Raw genomic sequence first — 12,937 nt, forward strand, 5'->3', positions numbered from 1 at the left:
TTGACTGCTGGCACTGCAGAGGGAACCTTCTCTAGCCAAGGTTGAGAGGAACTCTAACCTCCGAACATGGATGGTTAGAAGGCAGTTTAACAATATAACCATTTAGCAAGGCAACATTATCCTAGATTTTTCCCCTAGGGTCTATGAGATCCCAAGTCACAGACTTTTGACCAAGTGTGAATTCCCTCCCGCAGAGCAGGTCTCAAATCCAATTCACAATCAGTTGGTTCACAACCTTCATGCCCCTATTGCACCAGTGGGCAAATCGTGCCTGGAAGGTCAGTGTTGCAGAAAAACAGCACACAGTAAGTTAAAACCCAGTCATTTCAGAGAATTTGTACTCCTCTTTATAGGGGCACACTGGAATGCCGTCAAGTAAATGTTTATGGGCATAGCTCAGATATTGTCAGCGGTTCTGAACTGAGATTTTCCTTCAGGATTTTCATTTGCCATGGCAGTGCCTGATCTCTTTTTTCACTTAATGTCTTTGACTCTCATTCCTTGCCATTGGATGTGGTCTATGCGATGTCACGTGTCCAGTTCTCTATAGAGCAGTAAACCGTCTGTGCGGTCCTCTTCACTGGCCTCTGAAGAGTCTCAGCTTGTTGACTTTGGAATTTAGCCTTTCAAATATATTTCCACACAAAGAGCAGGTTGTCTAAATAATAAGGTTGAACAAAGGCAAAATGGTCCCTAAATGTCTCTGGACACTGGTTTCTCTAACCAAGACCACTAAGCATTGTTCCAACCTTCCTTTCCTTTCTCCTACTTGGCAGGAGCGCAAAGCTATCCTATGCGTTTACCCCATTAAGTCTACATCTTAGGTTTGAAAACTGGACACCTTATACCCGTGTGCTCACGTTCCTAAGACACAAGTGGAATGTGGAGCCCAGGGTCTTCTCCAAAAATTTCCTGTGCTAGAATCTTTATAGTCAGACAGTTTTAGGCATCAGGAGATGCCTCTGAAAGCACATGGGGCATAGTCATTTCAGATGGGGAGAAACAATGTTACCTATCACATAAGTTGCAAAGTTGTTTTATTAGAAACTAAACGTGGTGGCCTTCACTGGATCACAGAGGCCAAAATGAAGTTCAATCCCTTTGTGACTTATGACTGAACCAAGAACCTCAAACAGCATTTCAGTGCACGGTCTTCTCTTTCCAGAGAGGTGAGGCAGAAATACAGTGTTTTGATCTCTGCCCATTTGAAAGGAAGATGAAGTTCAGGTTGTCCAACTACAAAGACCAGCAGATTGGCAAAGTGGTCCAAGTGTACACTGAGAAATACGTCATCTACCCTGAGTGAGTACAGTGAGAAATACGTCATCTACACTGAGCAAATGCAGTGAGAAATACGTCATCTACACTGAGTGCAGTGAGAAATACCTCATCTACACTGAGTGCAGTGAGAAATACCTCATCTACACTGAGTGCAGTGAGAAATACGTCATCTACACTGAGCAAATGCAGTGAGAAATACGTCATCTACACTGAGTGCAGTGAGAAATACGTCATCTACACTGAGTGCAGTGAGAAATACATCATCTACACTGAGAGAGTGCAGTGAGAAATACGTCATCTACACTGAGCGAGTGCAGTGAGAAATACCTCATCTACCCTGAGTGCAGTGAGAAATACGTCATCTACACTGAGTGCAGTGAGAAATACGTCATCTACACTGAGTGCAGTGAGAAATACGTCATCTACACTGAGCGAGTGCAGTGAGAAATACGTCATCTACACTGAGCAAATGCAGTGAGAAAAACATCATCTACACTGAGTGCAGTGAGAAATACGTCATCTACACTGCGTGCAGTGAAAAATACCTCATCTACACTGAGGCTAATAGCACAACTGTCCACGTGGCCATCCACCCCAGCAAAATGGTTAGAACAAGGCTAAAGTGGACAAAGACCACAAAAGATCCTGGAAGGGAAGCCAAGCCTCGACAGTAGGAAAGGAGAAAAACAAACAAAGGGAGAAACAATTGAGAAGATGCAGAAGAGGTGTCTCATATACAACTTCCGTTAAAGATGCTTACTTGAGTTTTTTTTTTAAAAAAAAAAAAGGAAGAAACAAATTAAATGTGAATTTGAGTGTCCAGGAGTATTGTGAAGGACCCATTGTCTTTAGTTGAGAATCACACAGTGCCTGAATTTCACCAGTGACTACAATGAAATCAAGAGTTATCCCTCACGCTGGTGGTGGGTGGTGCATGCCTTTAATCCCAGCATTCAGAGAAGCAGAGGCAGGTGAATTTCTGTGAATTCAAGGCCAATCTGGTCTACAGAGCAAGTTCCAGGACAGCCAGGGATACACAGCTAAACCATGTCTAAAAAAAAAAGTATCTGTAACATGAGGAGCGGACTTGTTGGGGTTTCTGTCCTGCCTGGTTCTCGCAGCCATTAAGCCCCAAAGAAAATCACACAGAGAGTCTACATTACTTATAAATTGATTGGCCCATTAGCTCAGGCTTCTTATTAACTGTTGTAGTTTATATTATTCTTATCTATGTTAGCCACATGGCTCGGTGCCTTTCTCAGCAGAGCAGATTACATGCTGCTTCTTCAGTGGTCTGGACAGGAGTGCAGGAAGAGCTTCCTTCTCCCCAGAATACTCCTGTTCTCATCGCCCCACCTCTACTTCCTGTCTGGTTGACCTGCCTATACCTCCTGCCTGGCCAATCAACGTTTATTCAAAACATGATTGACAGAATACAGACAATTCTCCCGCACCAGGTATCCCACATTGTTGAGGTTCAGTGGCACCTTACTAGCTGTGGGGAGGTCCATAGAAGTAATTCCCTATTTTCATGGCCTTTTTGCCTATTACGTATTTCCAGCATTCACGTTCTTCTCTATAATATGATGGAGTGTTCAAGTCCTTACTCCTGTGACTTACTCAAGTGTTTTCCAGTGAGGAGAGCCCATAGATTTGTTTTTTGTAATGCAAATGGACAAGTATGTTGTGTGAGGGGAGCAGAGGAATGAAGTGAATGAGTGAAGTCCTGAGTGAATGTGCACTGTTAGCATAGGCACAGCCATATTAAGGACTCCTAGCCTTAGACCCATGGGAAAATAGACCTTCCATTATGGTACATATGTGGATGTTAGCAGTGTGTGCAGAAAATGTCCACAGTAGCTTTCTCCCTCTGGATATTCATGGCCTCACGACTGCTCCTGCACATAGCCTGTTCCTACCAAGATTAGCTACACCATCTCCTTGATCCAGATGCATACCGTAAATCCTGCCTCCTTGTGCCACTGTATGCAAGAAACTCTCTATCCAACTCTGTATAATAAACACGCTGAGTTTCTGATACTGCAGTTTCTCCATGAGATAGCCCAGTTACTCAAACCCAGCTCTTCTGTGTCCACTTGTCTGTCATTTCCTCATTCTTGTATTGTCCCCATTCAGGTCCATCCCTGGAGCCATACTGAATGCAGCATGAGTTGAAGTTTTGAATATGCTTGCTTAGATCATCCCTACCCTTTGCTGTAAAAACTACCAAAATCCAATAAGGGCTTTGTTAGTTAAAACTTCCCGTGCCCAAGTGGGACCTCCTGAAACTGAAAAGCTTCTGTAAGGAAAAGGACATGGTAAAAAAGACAAAATGGCAGCCCACAGAACGGGAAAAAGTCTTTACCAATCCCACATCAGATAGAGGGCTGATCTCCAAACCATATAAAGAACTTAAGAAACTAGACACTAAAATACCAAATAATCTAATTTTAAAATGGGGTACAGATCTAAACAAAGAATTCTCAACAGAAGAATCTCAATGGCTGAAAGACATTTAAGAAATTACTCAGTATCCTTAATCATCAGGAAAATACAAATCAAAACAACTCTGAGATGCCATCTTATTCCTGTCAGAATGACTAAGATCAAAAACACTAATGACAGTGTATGTTGAAGAGGATATGGAGTAAGGGGAACACTCCTCTTCTGCTGATGGGAGTGTGAATTTGTACAGCCACTTTGGTGTAGGGGAGACCCAGCCAATCACCTTGCTAGCAGGGGGCGGGGTCCCCTGAGGATATTTTTTACTTATAAAGATTGCGGGCATGCTCCCAGCCACTCCTTCTGCTTTCTTGTTCTCTGCTGGAACTTTGGTTCTGTGAGTCTTTCCCTAATTAAAGCTAAATATTTTATTATAATTTCCGTCTGCCGTTCATTTACGCCGCTACATTTTTGGCGCCCAACGTGAGGCTTTTCGGATACCCGCCCCGAATCAGAACCTCCTGGGTGGCGGCCGCTGGGAGTCAGCGGCCCCTGCCTCTCTCCAGAGGCCTCTCCCTCCATGCAGATTGTACCCTCTCAGCACAGCTGAGCTTCTGAGTCACTGAACATCTGCAGCGACTTGATTTTTCCTTCTAATCTGTTGCTTTCATTGGTTAATTAATAAAGAAACTGCCTAGGCCCATTTGATAGGCCAACCCTTAGGTGGGTGGATTAAACAGAACAGAATGCTGGGAGAAAGAAGCTGAGTCAGTGAGTCGCCATGAATCTCCTCTCTAAGGCAGATGCAGGTTAAGATCCTCCCTGGTAAGCCACCTCGTGGTGCTACACAAAATATTAAAAATGGGTTAGATCAATATGTAAGAGCTAGCCAATAAGAGGCTAAAACTAATGGGCCAGACAGTGTTTAAAAGAATACAGTTTCCGTACAATTATTTTGGGGCATAAGCTAGCTGGTGACCAGGAGCTGGGGCGGCAGGGAAGCGGCCTGCCACTCCATACAACACTTTGGAAATCGGTATGGTGGTTTCTCAGAAAATTGGGAATCAATCTACCTAAAGACCCAGAATTACCATTCCTGGGCATATACCCAAAAGATGCCCAATCATACCACAAGGACAATTGCTCAACTATGCTTTTAGCAGCATTATTCATAATAGTCAGAACCTGGAAACAACCTAGATGTTCCTCAACCAAACAATGGATAACAAAATGTGGTACATTTTCACAATGGCCTGTTACTCAGCTGTAAAAAAAAAAAAAAAACCAATGACATAATGAAATTTGCAGGCAAATGGATGGAGCTAGAAAACAATCATCCTGAGTGAGGTAACCTAGACCCAGAAAGACAAACACGGTATGTGCTCACTCAAGTGGATATTAGATGTAAAGCAAAGGATAACCAGGCTTCAGTCCACAGCCCCAGAGAAGCTAAGTAACAAGGAGGACCCTAAAAGGGATTTATGGATCATCCTAGAAGGGGAAATAGATGAGCTCTCCTGGATAAACTGGGGGTAGGGGTGGACAGGTAGAAGGTTGAGTTGGGGGAGGGGCAAAAAGGGAGAGCAATGAACCTTATCTTGATGGAAGGAGCCATTATGGAGTTGGGGAGAAACCTGGTGCTAGGGAAATCCCCAGGAATCCACAAGGATGACCCCTGCTCAGACTCCTAGCAATAGAGGAGAGGGTGCCTGAACTGGCCTTCCCCTGTAATCAACTTAGTGACTACCCTAATTGTCATCGTAGAAGCTTCGTCCAGTGACTGATGGATGCAAATACAGAGATCCACAGCCACACACTGGGTCGGCTACAGGACTCCGTTCAAAGACGGGGAAGAGGGATTATATGAACAAAGGGCAGGGCGGGTATGGGTGGAGGTCAAGATCATGATGGGGAAACCTGCAGAGACAGGTGATCCGAGCTAGTAGGAGCTCATAGACTCTGGGCCCTCAGCTGGGGAACCTACATGGGACCGAACAAGGCCTCCTGCATGTGGGTGACAGTTTTGTGGCTTGGTCTGTTGGGGGGTCCCTGGAAGAAGAACCAGGATCTATCCCTGGTGTATCAATTGGCTTTCTGGAGCCCATTCCCTATGGTGGGATGCCTTGTTCACCCTTGATGCAGAAGGGAGGGAATTGGCCCTGCTCCCAACTTGTTATACCATGCTTCGTTGACTCCCCACGGGAGGCGTTGCCCTTTCTGAAGAATGAATGGGGGTGGGGGGAAGGAGCAGGAGAAGGGATGGAGGTTGTTGACAGAGATTTCTGCCCCACCCCGGCCCGCAGCTGTTCCGTCCCAAAAAAAACACACAGAGGTCTACATTAATTATAAACTAGTTGGCATATTAGCTCAAACTTCTTATTAACTTATATAACTTACATTAAGCCATAATTCTTTTCTTGTTAGCCATGTGGCTTGGTACCTTTTATCAACGAGACATTCTCATCTTGCTTTCGCTATATCTGGATGATGACAGCAGACTGACCGTTTCCTCTTCCCAGAATTTTCCTGTTCTTGCTGCCCCACCTATACTTCCTGCATGACTACTGGCCAATCAGCATTTTATTAAAATAATACAAGGGACAGGATACAAGATCATTGTCCCACAGCAGAGGGTGAACTATGGTTGATATGAAAAATGAATAGAAAATTTAAAATAAAAATTTTTTAAAAAGGAGGGAACTTAACCATCTATCAATGTCTTGAAGTCCTCCAAATACTTGTATCCTAAGACATAAAAACTTATATGAGTAGTTTAATTGCAAAAAAACCTTTCCTGTGCCAGTTTATCTCATTAAAAAGGTGTGTGTGTGTGTGTGTGTGTGTAGATAGTATAGGTATCCCACAATACTACAGTTCTTTCACATATTGAATATATGCATGGAACCAAATCAAAAATTTCTCTACTAATGCCAAACTATGTGCCAGCCCATGTATTAGCTTCTAGTAGGCAATATCCTAGTCCTCACTGATAAAGTTTTGTTTTGTTTGTTTTTACATTTATTTATTTATTTGCTTTGTGTGCACCTGCACACGTCACGGTGCATGTTGTAGAGGTCAGAGGACAACCTGCAAGAATTGGTTCTCTCTTTCTACCGTGTGGGTCCCAGGGGTTGAACTCGGGTTGCCAGGCTTGACAGCGAGAGCCTTTATCTACCGAGCCGTCTTGATGAGCTCTTATTTCTCACTTTAGAGGTGATAAAATTAGTGCAAAAAAAAATGTTTAGCTCCAGAAAGCTACCTCGAGGTAGACTCCGCATAGCCTTACGGTTGCACGGAAACTGTAGCTCACTCCCAGGCTGAGAAGCACAGTTTTGCTCATGAATATATGTAGCTGTTTCTGCAGGAATCTCGCAAGGGAACTGATGGGCTAATGGAGCTTACACTGTGGAGAAAAGCTGGCAAGTTGTTCCCCAGGAAAGCACAGGATTTCTCTCCACTTACAATGAGTAAGCACGCCTGTGTTCACGTCTCTGGTTCTAAATAGAACCAATTTTTTGTTTTCCAGTCGTACGACTGAAAAATATCTCATAATCTAAAATTCCCTTGGCTATTGACCTAATTAAATATCATTTTATAAACTGGTTGGCCAATCTTTTTTTAATAAAAAAAAATAGTCGTTCGTATACTTGGGTTTTTCTGTTGCACTCTTTCGTTACAGATCAAATATTTTAGATCTGAATCTTTTGTTGAATATGTTATGTATGACTATGTTTTTCATGTAGAAAATAATGATATTGGTTTGATTTATAGCTTGTTAAATATGCCTTGTCTATAGAAGTTTGAATTTCCAGGTGTAAAATTGTTTTCGTAGTTTTGGATTTTTGTTTTTTTAGTAAGAAAAGCTCTTTAATTACATCAATATTTTCTTAGTTATTTATCTATGTTTCTTTTAAATATTTGTCTCTGGGGTATGTTTTTTATTCTTTATGAAGTCAGAATCTAACTTTAATTTATTTTCCCAAAAAGGGAGCAGATATCTTTTATCTTGGGGATTTGAAACAGCACCTTTACTGCTGACTAAATTCCCTTATATTTGAGTATGTCGCTAACAATTTTATTATCTGTCTGACTTTCTCCCCAGGGGCACACCACTTCAAGCATTACAATGGTGTGGTTTGTTTTGAGAATTTCTTTTTTCAGTTTTTTCCTTTCAAAAAGTGAATACATTTTTTTTCTCAAATCTTCAGTCCAAATTTGATAAATTATCAAGGTATATTTAAAAAATCCAGCTGGAATTTTCATGAGGCTAACTTGACATTACCAAATAATGTTAGAAAACTAAAAGGCTTGAGCATTTTCTCAGCATCAAAATTCCTTGTTTGGGAGTCATGTTCTATGAGTTTCAGAGTTTATTGTTTTCTTTGTATGGCTCTTGACTATTTCTTTCTGGACTGTCCTGAGGAAGTTTTAGTTTTGCTTGCTGTTATCAACCGGTCCCATATTTTCTTACATTTTTCAGGTTGGTGTAGATGAAAGAAAGTCATAGTTCATGAGTATTGGTGTCATGTGTGGGACGTGATTGGTGCTAGTTGTGGCCTTTGGTGTTGGCAGGAGCTTGTTGAGCAGGCAGCAGGAAGACAGTGCTGTATTAGATTTAAACTAAGCCATTTGGTAGAAACCAAATGAGGAAGCCAAAGGAACCAAAGCATTTAGTTGGAGCTTCCGATCGACAGAGGGTTCCAAGCAAAGCAGATCTGGGGAAGTCTGACCTTTGAAGAGAAAGTGTGTTTAATTGCTTTATTGTTTTAGTAGGTTGGGGTTGTTTTTGTTTGTTTGTTGTTGGTGATTTTTTTAGTGGATTTTGGAGAACAGGGTTCCATTTTGGGCATGTAAACCCAGTTAATAACTTTCTGGAATTTGACAGATTGCCTCTTTTAAATGGCTACAAGTGGTTATCTGAAGGACAGATGTTGTTTTGGTTATTTGGGTTAGACCATATAGATGGCCACAGATCCCCCCTTTTCAAAGCTAATTGAGACTTTCGGAGACTACTCTTCAGTACTCTCAGGCACTTTCGTTTTAGCTGGATCGTTTGTGGAGACGAGTTAGGAACATTTCCCTCTCTGTTGACAATTCTCCCTGTAGAATGTATGCTGTTCACAGTCCAGTCTTTGGAGACTATGGCCTTCCTGGTCACGAGGACAAGTGGCTTACCACAGGTCCCATAGTCCCCTGGGTCTTGGGACCCAGAGTCAAGGATCAACATATCGGCTGTCCTTTCGGGGACTTATTGTCATCGGTGAGAGCCTCTAAGCCTCAGTAGCTAAAGGCTCTGATGGTTTTAACAGTTTGTACTTTTAACTTTTGGGTAATGCATAAGTAAAGCTCCGTTTAAATAAAACTTGATTTTTTTCTTGTTGTTGTTAAACTGTTTTCTCAAGTGGTTAAAAACCTAACAAAGTTAGCAAAAACACAAGTGATTATCTTTATTGGACATACATTTTTATATTTTTAAGTCAGTTTTTGTCAATGTGAGCATGAATAGATCAATATAGCCTTAGGAATTTTAATAACCTTTAATCATTAACCACATATTCTCTAAGTCTCATCCTCTATAAACTTTACATAACTCAGATTTTCTGTTACTTATCTTTATACATCTTGGGGGAGCCGTTTTTGCTTTTACTTTTTGGGACAAGAATCTTATTATATAAAATTTACCTTTACTTATTTTACCCCTTTCATCAAAAATGTAATCTTATATGCATACCCTTCAATATCTCCCTTGCGTACTTGCTGTGTTTTTTGTTGTTTTTTTGTTTGTTTTTTTTTTTTTTTTTTTTTTTGAGACAGGGTTTCTCTGTGGTTTTGGTGCCTGTCCTGGAACTAGCTCTTGTAGACCAGGTTGGTCTTGAACTCACAGAGATCCTCCTGCCTCTGCCTCCCGAGTGCTGGGATTAAAGGCGTGCGCCACCACCGCCCGGCTTACTTGCTGTGTTTTAATTTTATTTTTTTGTAAAGAAAAGTTGAGTCGAAATTACATAGTGGCACAATGTAGCAAATTAAGATTACCTGTACATGTATTGTTGAATTTATGAGGTGCTCTATCTGATTTAGAGAATTAACTCCAAAAGGAAAGTGGCTGTGTGGTGATGAAGGGGGTAACCACAGACTGCTTCCCCTAACTCTATAACAAAACAGTAATAACAACAACAACAACAAAAACCCCAGCTCCGAAATAAAGACATCGTTACTTTAAAACAGTTTAAAGGTGCTGGGGAGATGGCTTAGTGGTTAAGTCCTTGCCAAAAAAAAATCTGAGGATTGGAAACCATGTAAATACCATGTGGGCATGACGGTCTGCCTGTTGTTCCATTCACAGAAGGCAGAGATGGGATGCCCAGAGCAAGCTGGCTAGCAACACTAGCCATACCAGCAAACCCTGGCTTAACTGAGGTAGAGAGAGAACAAGGTGCTTCCCAGCATCAGCCTCAGGCCTCCACTGCTGGGATTTGAATTATGTGAGGATACACTGAATTTGTGACATGGGCATGGGATCGTCTGATGTTTCTATTTCTCAAGAAAGGAATTCGGAATGTCCTCGACACATGGGAAGGAACACAGGAATGCCTGCGGCCTTCTTCAATTTCTGGAGAGTAGCTAGGGTCAATGGTGTTCTCGTAGCTCACACGTTTCTTTGAAGACAAATAACTTGGTTGTGCTTTATATTACCTTGACTATGCTGGGCCGTGAAGCAGGCTTCTTTGCCGAACTGTAAACTAAGGAGCTGAAATAATAAAAACGAGCCTTGTTGTGCTAATCACAACCAAGTGCTCGCTGTCGTGGTCCCCTGCTGTCCCACTCCACTTCCTCTGGCATTGATCAGGAGAGGCAACTTGACCAACCTCTCCCCTCCGCACTCACGCCCATCCAAGTGTCAGCACACACACACACACACACACACACACACCCCTCACCGGCAACTATGCATACCGTACAACATGAAAAAGTCAAAACCATTTCCAATAAAGATTATTATTGTTCATCTCGTAATATAAAAATATATTTAAATAAATTGAAAAGTTCAACTGAAGAAAACTCATCCAATTAGAAAAAAAAAAAACTTCAATCAAAAGCTCCAGCTAACTGCCTCAGTTTCCCCATTTGGTTTATACTAGAGTGTGTGAGCACCCAGTTTAATAATGTTGCCTCTACGGTTGCTGTGTGTTCCGCTGGAAGGCTCACGTGGAACACTGTGAACTCTCGGTTGGCAACTCCAGCTTGCTGTCTCAGTGGGTCTTTGCCAGTCGATTTCTGTTAGCTATTTTGAGCAATCACTTTGATGGTGTTTTTCTATTCATCCACCTCTCATTATTTGTTCTTTTACTTTGGTTTACTTTGTACTTGACATATTCACTCATCCAAAAACAAAAGTATCACTTTCGTAAATCATTCTCCGGACCATGCAAAACTGTCACTTTTATATTCTGTTTCTTTTTTATTTTATTTAATTTTTATGTGCATGAATGTTTCACCTGCCTGTGGGTATGTGCACCACATGCACGCTTAGTTTCATTGGAGGCCAGAAGAGGCCAAGAGCAGCGCATGCTCTTAACCTCTGAGCTTTCCCTCCAGCCCCTCTGCCTCTTTATTGATCCTGTTACGTTTACTTTGGGTTTATCTTTTTAATTTTAGGAGCATATACAGTGATCATCCTACTGTTCTCTCAAACTTAAACCATGCTGCTGCCTCCGTCAGCATCTTGGGGACTCGCTTCTTTGTCAGCAGCCGCAGGACTGGTGCGTTCCCTGGTTTGTTCTGGCTTTTGCATTGTTTTGGTTCCTACAACTTTCCTGTCTCTACAAAGCTAGTAGCAGAGCATCCTGTAGCACAAATAATTACAAACCAGAGATAGAAATTGGGGTTTAACCCCAAAACCAGAAAAGCAAAGCAGCCAAGCCACTAGAGAAGTTTGACCTCTACCAAAGGCTGGGCGACCGCAGACTGAACAGACTAAGCCTCTCTTTCCTCCCATTTTATATTCTCTCTAGTGCTGGGATTAAAGGCCTGTGACTCCCTAGTACTGGAATTAAAGGTGTGAGCCTCCAACACCAGGATTTGTTTCTGCTTTGATCTTGCATAGCCCAGGGCGGTCTTGAACTCACAGAGATCCATCTGACTCTTGTCTCCCAAATCCTGGGGTTAAAGGCGTATGTCACCACTGCCTTACCTCTAGTAGCTTTAGCCTCACCTCAGGTCTTCAGGCAAGATTTATTTATCAAGATACAAATAATAAACCACTACAGCATCCTGCTTCCATTGTTCCCATGGTCTTCTGGTTCTATTTCCAACATCTCCCATTGTCCTTCTAAAAAGCATCCTTGTAGGGGAACCACTTCGATTGATCAGAATAATCTCCACACCTCAAGCATTTAGCCTTTTCACAACTGTGAGGTTCTTTTTGTCTTATAAGTAACACTCGGGTTGTGGGGAGCTGGGATGTGGACCTCTGAGGACCATGTTTTTGCTTACCACAGTGTCCATGATGTGTGTCCCTGTGTCTCTCCCCCTTCTCTGCGGAACCAAGTACCTACAGCAGGCATGGAATAGGTATTGCGCTATGTGCATGTGACTTCTGACCTTGTAACTGTTGCCAACTTTACTACTCTAACAAACAAGTTTCCCAATATTAAGTCAGATCCTATCCCAATCTAGGCACATGCTGTACAGAAGACTGTTCCTCATCTCCTGGAGTAGAAGTTACAGATGGCCATGAGCTGCCCTTTGGTTGCTGAGAACTGAGCCCAGGTCTTCTGTCAGGGCAGAAAGTGTTCTTAACTTCTGGGTCACCTCTCTAGCTCCCATTAAATGCTCATATTTTTTTCCTAATTTTTCTTGCCGAGTGGGCATTTTGCTTGCATTCATTCAATAGATATTCCCCTTTGGAGGCAGCTTCTCTTAAGGTGGTAGCTGTACGCAGTGGAATGCGTTTGAGTCTTGACTGGAGATGCCACTGGAGTCAATTGCTTCACGCTAGCGCTCCCTCCTGCTCCCTCGCCCCGCCCCCAGGCGTCAGCTCCGCACCCAACAATCTTAAATTCTTACTGTAGTATCAACTGGTCTCTGAAGTGGGGAGAGGAGAAGGAGCCAGGATAGAGCACTTGTTGTAAGGCACTCTAGAAAGGGAACTTTCTTCTTGTCAGTATTTGGAGCAAGCTAGTTTCTGAAGTTTAGCGGGTCTTTATCACTTTAA

The sequence above is a fragment of the Chionomys nivalis genome, chromosome 18 (assembly GCF_950005125.1).
Source record: "Chionomys nivalis chromosome 18, mChiNiv1.1, whole genome shotgun sequence".
Classification (NCBI taxonomy): Eukaryota; Metazoa; Chordata; class Mammalia; order Rodentia; family Cricetidae; genus Chionomys; species Chionomys nivalis.